The sequence below is a fragment of the Metopolophium dirhodum genome, chromosome 1 (genome assembly GCF_019925205.1).
Source record: "Metopolophium dirhodum isolate CAU chromosome 1, ASM1992520v1, whole genome shotgun sequence".
NCBI classification, from domain to species: domain Eukaryota; kingdom Metazoa; phylum Arthropoda; class Insecta; order Hemiptera; family Aphididae; genus Metopolophium; species Metopolophium dirhodum.
In genome coordinates, this window is record NC_083560.1 from 2,581,958 (window position 1) to 2,592,581 (window position 10,624).

Sequence of the window (10,624 nt, forward strand, 5' to 3'; positions counted from 1 at the left end):
TTAAAAAAAAAAAAGGCGGATAAGTTGGTGTCGCTCTGCTGTACAGTAGGTCATAAGTGGGTCACTAACCTACATTACGTATGGTATTAAATTTTAAATGTGGACATGTAGATACATAAAATGTATTTTATTCTAGCATCCAGGTGAAAAGTTCGAACTACACCACTAGGTACTTTGATTATACATAGCTCAATAGTAACTGTCATCTATACGTGCATAATATGACCCAAATACTACCCAAAAGCGAAAAAACACGTATTTTGAGCACAAACCTATTATGTTTTAAACTACGTCCATGCGAAAATAATATTTATTTTACTGCCGACTGCGTATACACAGAACGGGTTTTGTAACTAGATGCGTATCAATTAGTATTAATATAAATTGTAACTAAATGATTCACCTGACGAAAATAATAAATAGTCTTAACAATAGGTAGGTAATTAATACTTGATGCTTAATTAATCTGAGAAATCATTATTATATTTTAAATAAACAATTAAATTAAACACATTTTTATAACTCGATAAGTAATTAGCTACAATATATAAAATTGTATAGAAACTATTAGATTTCATTTCTGATTGATGAATGAAATTAGTAATTACCTAGCTTATATTATAATATACATGGCAAAAAATAAAATGATGTGAAACAAATCTATCTTGTCTTCAATTGTATAACTTCAAACTTGCCATATAGTAAACGTCATGTAACTTGAACATTATCACAATATTTAATCATCGTCATCATCTGAAATTAAATCAATACCTGCAAAATGACAAAATAAATATATATACTCAATCTTATCAATACTAAATAAAAAATAATATTCGCACAATCTATTTAAATTTTAAACATATGCAATATCAATATTATAAATTTGATATATTCTGAAAAATACGCGTTTATATTTTCTAGATTCTAGTATTCATACAGATTAAAAAAAATGCATTTTCCATATTTTTCTTTTATAAGAGTAACCCCACAGAAATAGGTTATGGAAATTGGCAATGCTAACGCGCACTGAACTTCACTTCATTATTTCAATCGCCTAGCTAATAGTATGCCATTTTCCGCCCATGTACAATTGTCGAAAACTAACGTAAATGAAAACCGATTTAATTGAGAGTATGGCATGTCAATCTTAAAGTATTAACTGGGCCTATTCATTCTGGGCCTGATGGAACAGGAAAAAAATTGATCGCTTCCTGAAGTGACTCTTATATGAGACGTTGTATAGTATAATAACATACAATTTAAATTATAATTATCACACGTATATATCATACATAATATTTTATTACCTATATATTATAAGTATTTAATAATATTTTAATTAGAATACTTACTCATTGAATGGTTTGCAAAAACAGGATATCCATGCCTGTTAAAAAAATCACTCATAAAGCCTTCTTGAATTGATCCGTAACTAGATATTATTGGCAACTGTATTTGAGGCATTTGCTCAACTTGTTGTTCATCGTCAGATATACACTAAAAATAGTTGAACAATTTATTATAGTATGAAAATATATTATTTGGTGGTTAACAGACTGGTAGGTAATTTAAGCAATTAAAAGCATGTATTTACATATCCAAACGCTATGTTATCTGAATATCTATAAGCGCTGTAGTAATTATGTTGACATGTATAATTACATATTTTCTGTATACTATATTATAATAAATATTAAATAAAATTTAGAAAAACGTGTTTACAAATAGAATGTCCAAATGTAACTTAATACAATTACATAGATTAGTAAATTTTTTTATAAAAATTAGCTCAAATATTAACTTATAAAATTGCAAGAATGTAAAGTAAAAATATGTTCTATACGAAATAGATAATTATTATTAAAATACTCATGTCTAAAAGCACACTATTATTGAATAAGATTTCCAATGAAATATAAAATTATTTTAACATTAATAATTTAAATTATCCACTTGTATTGTGTTATATTGGTACTTAGACAATATTGTCAATGTGTAAACTATTGTAAACATAAGCTGTTCAAAGCTAGTATCAATGTATATAGTAATACATTTGGTTAAAATGTAATATAATACAACCATCATAAACATCTCACGAAAAATACCAAAGACCTAGAATAATATTATACTTACAGCAGCTTTGTCATCACAACAGACTGCACATGTACAACTCATAGCATGTGGTAATAAAACTCCATCATATACTAATGTTTGCAAACTACGGCCACCAAATCGTATACTTTTTTTCCAGTCCTTACTAGAAGCCCTCCCAGAAAGGGTTTCAAACTCACTAGGTGTGTACCATTGGTTTCCAAAATTAATATATTTGCCTCGGCAGCCAGAACCAAATTTTTTTTTATGTAGCTCTGCGTTGGTGGTCTACAGACATAAGACATGATGAAAAATTAAGACAATAACTCTAGTATGTAGATAATAGGTATATTAAAATATATCCTTACTTTGCATCGTACAGGTAATACTGACAACTTGGCAGCTTCGGCATATGAATAACAAGGTGCTGTATTTGAGGATGATACACCTTGATCAGTCTCTTCTTTGTGAACATTATTAGTGGTCGAGTTATCTGGTCCAAGTACAATATGAGCAGTTTTGAAAGTCACATCCTTAATAGATTAAATTGTATTAGTAAATGTTCAGTAGTGAATACCAAGGAGTTTTAAAATTTAAATTACTTTGGCTCGAACTACAGTTTGCCAGGTATCACCATCAACTTAAGTGTGAGTATCACAATCCCTTTCTGGACGATAGCTTAAAAACATTAAAAATATAAAAATTTTTTTGTGAATTTCGATTTTTTTCCTATATCTAAGATAGGGTATGAACAAAAAAATCCATTATTTTTGATCCTTGATCCTTATTTTATCCTGGGACTCAAAAGTCCCGTCAGTCCTTTACGGTCTGGACTTATAAGTCCCGTCAGGCATTTAGGTCACTTTTCTTATACATATAAACAATACAAAAAAAACACGTTTTCCTAAGGATTTTTTTATTTTAATTTTTAAAAAATACAAACGATTACAATTTAGAGAAAATATTACTTTTTTTATATACTTAAGATGTTTTTTTATAATTCATGATACTCAGAAAAGCAGTTTTTTTTTTCATTGACACATAGATGGACCTTGCAATACGAGCATTTTGAATGTGGTCTTGACTCAATACCTTTATTGCTGCATACTTCACATCTTCCCCGTTGTGTTACGAATGTTGGATGATGGATACCTAGATTTCCAGTGCGGACGTCTCTTGGCATAGAATAAGCTGATTTTCTTCTTTTTAAATTTTTTTGGATTTGAGCTGGTGATTTTTTTTTCTGTGGTAATTGTTTGGTTAGCAAACCTCGTACAACAGCTCTTCTGTATTCCAACACTGGAATTTTCTCAAATAAGGTACAATAAACTACATAAGAATTTACAAACATAATATCGATCAAACCAAAAAACAATCTGTGCCACCACTTGCGAGATTTCCTATCTATATCATACAATGCACGTAATCTGTCAGCATGGTCTACTCCACCCATATATGAATTATAATCTGAGACCACAGTTGGACATGTTACTGAAACTGAAGTACCATCCTTTTCTTTTCTGTTTACAGATGTAACTTCTGAACCATGAAAATTAGATATAAAGTTGACGGCCTTATTATCCATCCACTTAAAAAATGAAATCCCATCTGGTAAAAACTTTTTATCGTGTTCGCCTCTTTTCATTTTTTTGTCTGTACACATCTCTGTAGGTAACCCTTTTCTGTTTGTCCTTATTGTTCCGCAAGCTAGAGTGTTCTCTAGTTTTAGTTTCTGCACTAAAGGTAGTGAAGAAAAATAATTATCAAAGTATATTTCTCGTTGTTCGTTCCAAATTGATTTGGTAAGTTCCAAAACCACTCGTTCACCCAGTCCATATTTGTCAAACTCGTGATTTACAATTTCTTCTTTACCTTGATAAATTTTGAAAGCTAACATGTATCCTTTTTGATCTGCTAGGCTCCAAATTTTGTAACCTCTCTTTACTGGTTTCATCGGATTATACTGCTTCAATGTTGACCTACCCTTAAATGTCACCATACTTTCATCAACACTAACTTGTCTAGTACCAAAATAGTTACGTTTGAAAGATTCATTAAGCTTATCTATTATTGGTCTTAATTTGAATAACTTATCTTTGTTGTTTATAGGCAATAGTGTATTGTCATTACAGTGTAGATGAATGAGAATTTTTTCAAACATATCTCTAGACATAGCATTTGACACAAGTTTAACTCCAAGATCATCTGATGTACTCCAATAGTCTTTATATGACGGTAAACGGTTATATCCCATCAAAAAGTTAATACCTAAGAATACCAGCATATCTTCTCTCTGTATTCTAAGTGTTTTATTTTTTTGTGTGCCATATAAGTTTGTCTGATAAACCAAATCATTCAAAATTGTTTCAACAAATACCATAAATACATCTGTAGGGGTGTTGCATCTACTAAATTCAAACAAATTTACTCCTTCAGGTCTACAATATTCTGGTCTAACAGTATCAATATCTGTCTTTCTTAGCCAAATTCTAGGTCGTAAATTGTCGGTCTGATCTTCCTCCTCAGCCTCAACGTCATCTAAAGTTCTAACTGTATTCTTCGATTTAGGCTTGGTCACTATCTTTTTACTTTTTTTAGCTAAAAAAAATATATATATCATGTTATTTTATTTTATTAATACTAGGTACCAGTACATTTATACAAACATTACATGTACTCACTTCCTTTTTTTTTACCCTTATTTTGAGTTTTCTTAGAAACATATTCTTCATCTGACGACAATTCAATATCTAAAATATCAAAAAAATATCATTAAAAACTAATATAAAACAAAATTAAGATTTGAATTTAAATTTCATAGAATAAGTACAATAAGTAAATTTTGTTGTATAAAAATATATACATGTGTGTAATGTATACATTATACCAAATATTAATTTACCTTTATTGGAGTTACCATCAGCAGTGGGTAGGTTGTTATCAAATACAACATCTAAAAAAAAGTATTTTTCTTATAATTAAGAATTTTATAAAATATAAATAACATAAAATAAAATAAATAAACTTATAAATAAATAAAATATAAATTAATACATTAATTTATAAAATAAAATATAAATAACTATTCAATAAAATAAAGTTACCTAAGTTTTGTATATCAAATTCTTCAACATTTTCTACTTTATCCAGTGGATCCAGAGGATGAATAATATTAGATTCATCTAAATCAGAATCTTCAAACTCTGAAACAATATCACCATCGTCAGGAATTTCCTCCAAGTATCTCTCAATTTCTTCAATCTGTATTGAATTCATTTTCTGTGACAAATAATATTCCAAATTGTAGTATTTTGAATTATTTTATGATTTATCACTATGGGAACAAAACTGTTAATGCCTGATGGGACTTATAAGTCGAGTTTAGATTACATGATATAAAACATTATGTAATATTATAATACTATTTATGAGTGATAAAATACATTCTATACGTATAATAGACCTAAAAAAATGAATAATATGCACACTTACCTATATTACAATCCTTTCAAAAAAATGAAAAACACAAGAACACAGCTTGACATGTGGAATCGAAAAATTGAAAAACGAAATGATAATTTTGATAATGATAACAGACTAAAATCACAACTATATTATTTTTTTCTGATAGTGTATGGGACATAGAAGTCCCATCAGTCAGTATGACCAGTTTATTAATATTCTTTAAATTTATACAGATTTTATACTTCGATGGACTTTAAAGTCCCGTCAGTCCAGAAAGAGGTTTGAAATCATTTGATTCCGAAAGCTGAAATCAAAAATACAAGTTCAATAACTTAAGTCATGGTTAATACAATTTTACACTACATCAATCACTATAATAGCAAAGATAAAAAAAATATTTAATTTATTTATAAGTTTATAACATGTACATGTATATTATTATGATAAATTGCCTAAATTTAGACAGGTTCCCAAGCTCAGATAGATCTAGCAAGTTGCCGAGTTTACGCCACTGGGCCAGACTATATTTTGGTAGATCTTGTATATAACTTACTTGTTTTAACCCAATTTAACAGGTTTTGGCTAGTAAAAGTTCTAAAACTTTGTGGCTTGATACTTAGCCTATCCAATACTGCTGGTGCCTAAACTTTAAAGGTAATAATCCCCTATTAAGTTCATCTATAATAATGTGATAATAAAAAAAGTAATTTTAACACAGATTATATTCATATAACAATCTGTGATTTTATCAATTGGTCGATAGGAAATACTGTCGGGTTACCATACGTCCCGGTTTATCCGGAGTACTAGTTTTCAGTATGGCATCCAGGTGTCCCCATAATGTATTTGAGACAGCGAATTGTCCTGGAATGAGACTTCAATATTTTATGTTTGTATTTTATTAAATACTTTTGGTTAAAATAGTTTGCCTAAGTACCAAACAACTCTGACTAATCTGCCGATGGAGAACACATCAGCCACAGATTAATAATTTTATAATTAAAAAAATGTTTTTCTTTGTCAAATACATATGTTAACCCTAGAAAAAGGTTCCGAAAATTATACTGTGTCTCGACGGTATTACTAACTACACTAGTACACAACAGTACATAATATTACAAAATATTCTCAAAACTTATGAATGTTGAATACTCTTAATGCAATTGAAAACCCGTGCAGTAATAAATACCTAAAAACTGTTTAGTGATAGATTATGGTCCAAGTGAAACATTATTATCAGCGCATAGTTCTGTGAGTCCAAAGACTTGTAGTTTTTTTGATAATAGGTAGGTAAGTCGTGGGTGATCTACGTTAAAGTGAAAGTAGGTACTTGAAGTAGATTTTATTGCTTAAATGTGTTAGCAAAAGAAGTTGGATACATCAGCTTTAATCTGTTTAATAATAAAACTGTAATATATCTATTATAATATGAAAGAGGGGGCCTTTTATATCAATAAATGGTGGGTGGGTCAAACAATTGTTGGTTGTCTCGCACATAATGTAAGTCGACGCCGCCGCTGAATATCTTAATACGTGTTTGGGATGGGTGTCTAAACCAAAGAGCATCCGCAGGATAAAATCCCACTCGTAGCAATATTAAAATCCAATGGACATAACATATTTATGTAATATTATGTTTTGCAACGGACCAATTGGCCACCCTCCCGTGGGCGCCCTTGAACTAAACCTTTTAACGATAAATAATAATTACCTACCTAACGGGAAAAAAAAGGAGAAAATATTATAATATACAACAATCGCGTCATGACGGCACAAAAATTATAAGAAATACAAAACGTTGTCGGTGGTACGTCAGAGTCCGTCAACGTTGTCTATCACATACCTGCAACGAGTCGGCGGTAATAACGTTTAACGTGCCAGCGCCTGACACGTTAATGAGCTGCCCAGCGCGTATGGAATTGGAGGACACTTGTACTTGAGACGACGGCGGCGGCAATCCGTTGCGGTTTTCTTTAAGCGCGTCGGCGGCGGCGGCGACGACTACGACTTCGGTGGCCCCCGTACCGGTCCCGGCGAACTTTTCCGAATGACGCTGCCGACCACCACTGCCATCACGTTCGTCCACCGTGGCCGCTTGCTGTCGAAGTTGTTGTTGCTGCTGGTGGTGGTGCCGACGGTGCTGTTGTTGTTGGTCGTCCGCGTAACCGCCGCCGCTGTCGATCACGCACATATTATAATAAAATATATTTTCTCGATCTGTGACAACGCAAGATAATAGTCGCGTGATATTTATCGTTTTACTGCCAATGCCGGTAACGAATGGTCGTTCGTTTTTTCACGTCCGGTTCGTAGAACACAGACCACGTACTACGGAGCTTACAGTCCGATCGCAGCGCGTGCAAAACCGAACGCCGAGCCGCCGAGGTCGATAAGAAACACCCGCGACGACTCCGCTCGACGCTCCGTGCACAGATTATCGATGCATCCGTCGCACTATCTAGTATCTACATAATATCAAATACTATCTACGACACAAGGTGTATCAATACACCTTGCTACGACAATAATACAGGACAGCTGCAGCTATGGTCAAAACTGGCCCTTATCAGTTCCCCCCGAAAAATTGTAGTTGTAGTTGTCGTTATTAACCCCTTAAAAATAAATATTAAAATATTATAATATTATAAAAAAAAACGTTTACTGCGGTAGTCTCAATATTTCATCTAAAAATACAAATCGTGGTTCTATAATTTATTCTAAATAGTGCAATCCTTTTTTAATATAACAATATAAAATAATTTTTTAAGGAGTAAAATTAGGCAATTTTAAAAAATATTATAACATGAAATAATTAATTATGTGTTGATCACCAAGGCCAATAATTCTTCTCTGTATTTGTCAATTGCATCCATGTTCGCAAAGATCACACCAACACTCCTTCCATCGACGATGTAATAATAATTACAAATCGAATACAATAAAATTATTGTATGGTATTAGGGAAAGTATTCACAACTACAAACACCATGGTACCTATAACTTTATTTTTTGAAACTGAATAATAATTAATTATGCAATTTGCAGTGTCAGTAACTAAAAAAAAAACATTTTTCCTATTTCAATGTTAAAATTAACATAACAAACAATTTGGTTACTATATTTCATATTGATATTAATATTAAAATAGTGAATAATTCTCATTTCACAGTAAAGTAACATTTACCTACTATGAGAAATCATGTGTAAATCAAACAAATTATACTTAAGTTATTACACTATAATGTACTGACATGGGAGAATTATGTCAAATGTATATTCATTTATAGTAGATTGTTATTTATATTAATTTATTTTATAAACGGACAATGTCCTTTTATAGCAATATTTTACTATTTGATAATAAATAGAGATTAAATACCTACAATTCATACAGGAAAAATAAAAACACAAATAAATGTGTCCATAAAATATTAGAAAATATTCTAATACAATCATAAATATCTACCCAGGGTACATAAATTACTAAACACTTATGTAAGTAATATGTACATTTTTGATCGGTACTTATTATTTAAAATTGAATAAATGAATATAAGATTTACTAACAAAATGCGACTGTAGAGACTGTATGACTAAGAAACAAAATTTTTACCACATAAAAAAGCCTTGGCTTGATATCGGAACAAAAAAAGTTATTCAAGTTTGAATAACACACACAATAATGGGTTTTGAAAGCATAAGAACTTCTTTCGTATAAGTGATATTACAAAATTAAAAACGGTATTGCACAGCTAAAGTTTTCCTTTTTATGTGGTAAAAATTTCGTTTCTTAGTAGTAAATTATGATCGTAGCTTTCTCAGTTCTTTCCTGAACAAAACAGTTTTTTCCGTGTTTCAAATAATTTGTAAGACGGAGACAACACACGCGGGTGACGACTGACGGGTGTGGGTCCTCTTAAAGAAATGAAGATACTTATGAAATACGTATGAACTGTTTGTAACGTAGTTACATTTTAGATAGAAAACTAAAGCAATTGCATTACAATTTTATTAGAATACCGAATAAAGTAACTAATTCACATACATTTCTATGTAACGAGTGAAGTAACTTAAGACGACGATGCACCGATATTTGTTGTCTCCATCTTACAAGTGCGTAACATGGCAAATTTACGATCAGCAGATCACGTTACAAATATACGTATCATATTTCAGTTATTACAGGCCTGTAATTTCGATTATTGAATATGATTAATATAATAGTAATTATAAATAGTAATAATAATTATTTTTATTTTTATTTATTTTTCACATTTACTTATTGATATTTACTTTTTTTCTAATGGTTCCACTAAAATGTATTTGTAATCTATAATATTGGTTGGAAAAGAAACTTCGTTTCTCCCGGGTGTCCCATGACACCACTCATTTTAATTTTAAAGCAGGTTGAGAGTATTTTAAAATTGTAAATTGTTTGTACATTTTTAAATACCTTTTCATAACTTGTGCTTTAAAATTAAAATGTAAAAAAACCTATAAGGTTCACTAGATAATACTCTTACTTCTAAATCCGTGGACCGCGTACGCAATAACTTATAACTTATCTAAGCAAGTAAAGCCCGTTCGGTTTTTGGCATTGTTTCATTTATTAGGTCTTTTATTAGGTTATTTCTAATTTGTATTGCTTAATTTGATATTTTTAATAATTTCTGTTAGTTAAAGCTTTTTATATAGTATTACACTTTATGAATTATTGTAGTAGTATTTATTTTCGTTACGACGTTACTTATATGGCTATATCATAAAATATACCTACATAGTAATACATAGATAGTATGTATAGATACTCATTGTAGGCTGAAAAACCATGTCTTTTGTTCATCCAAAATTATTTTTCGTAGGTAGAAATATGTAATTGTTTATCATAGCGATCAAATTTAAAACATCTATTACAGTATTAAGTATTAACAGTAACGAGGTAAACCGACTTTACAGCAGAGTGGTTACCTGCTTTCCCACTTTTTTTTACATTTTTGAATTTAAATCTACCTTACACTTATTATTTGATAATTCATTAGAAACTTCTTCTAAGCGAATTTGTATTTTG

General features: G+C 30.5%; 1 pseudogene; it reads right to left on the reverse strand.

The window, feature by feature from the left end:
• Positions 1-660: 660 nt before the first annotated feature.
• Positions 661-7,956, reverse strand: LOC132937094 (deformed epidermal autoregulatory factor 1-like; annotated as a pseudogene).
• Between the last annotated feature and the right edge of the window lie 2,668 nt (positions 7,957-10,624).